Source organism: Mandrillus leucophaeus, unplaced genomic scaffold (genome assembly GCF_000951045.1).
Source record: "Mandrillus leucophaeus isolate KB7577 unplaced genomic scaffold, Mleu.le_1.0 Scaffold342, whole genome shotgun sequence".
NCBI classification, from domain to species: Eukaryota; Metazoa; Chordata; class Mammalia; order Primates; family Cercopithecidae; genus Mandrillus; species Mandrillus leucophaeus.
In genome coordinates, this window is record NW_012103610.1 from 1,583,247 (window position 1) to 1,584,702 (window position 1,456).

A 1,456-nucleotide genomic window follows, 5' to 3' on the forward strand; every position below is an offset into this window, starting at 1 on the left:
ACACACACACACACACAAAACACAGCAGGAAGCCAATTAAATTTGTTTTCTAAAATTTTATAAACCATCCATAAAATTTTAATCTTGACCATAAGCTATAACTTCCATAAGCCTTTCATAACATTTATAACCTTTACTTAGGAGTTGGTTAATGCTTCATAAAAACCTTTTAAATTTGATATGAGCTCATATGCTAGTGTTGCATCAGTGTGCCTTTGACATTAATGATTAATTTATAGAGAAACTGAACTTATTTTATCTCTCATCATTGGCCCTTACAGTCTCACATGCCCACCTTTCCTGAGATACTCCCTGGGCCTAGAGAAGTTGAATAACTTGAATTTTTGGCCCCGTGTTTCAGAAATGCAGTTTATTTTGATTGGCATCTTCTACCAAGACTAAAGATGGAACTTGAATTGCTGTCAGTGTTCAAAATTTAGCAGGACTTGGTATCTGTTTTACACTCAAGAGTTAAAGCCCAGTAACTAAATGTCACAAGTACTTTAAAAGCTCATACAGAGATATATATGGGTGTAATAACCTTAACTTAAAAAAATTTTAATCTCAGTTTTTTCCCTAAGCAAACCAAAACTTAATAATAATATGACAACTTGATCACATAGATTTTTAAAAAATAAATCCTCTTATTGTGACTTACACAGACTGTTCATGACATGCTTGGACTTTCTGGTTTGTCCTGAACATCCATCTCGCTTTCTTAAACAACCAGTCATTTTACTCTAGGACTAAATTTAGCATATAAGATTTTTTCTTATATGAAATTATTTCTCTTTAAGCTTTCTTACCAAAAAAACCCCTCTTTATTTTTATAACTGTCTTTTTGTTTTGAGACGAAGTCTTGCTGTTGCCCAGGCTACAGTGCAGTGGCAAGATCTCAGCTCACTGCAATCTCCACCTCCTGGGTTCAAGCAATTCTCCTGCCTCAGCTTTCCAAGTAGCTGTGATTACAGGTGCCCACCAGCATGCCTGGCTAATTTTTGCATTTTTAGTAGAGATAGGATTTTACCATGTTGACCTGGCTGGTCTCAAACTCATGACCTCAAGTGATCTGCCTGCCTCAGCCTCCCAAAGTGCTGGGATTACAAGAGTGAGCCACTGCTCCCAGCCATAACTTTCTCTATATCTCTTTTATTTCCTGGTTCCTTTTATCTTGTTTTATACATGACCTTTAAATAAGCTTTGAATTAGACAAAAACTGTACATGTTTTTAAAAATGACACACTTTTTTTAAAAAGAATGTTTTCCTACAAATATATTTTTATTGAAAAATACCCGTATAATGAAATATCTGTTACTTAATTTAATATAACTTTAGATTCTGAATTATGATAAGTTTGTCTACAAGTATTTATCCTATTACATTCACCTAATTATTTTATTTTAATTGTTTTAGATTATTTATGAAAACTGTGATAGTCATCATTTAAAGTTATGG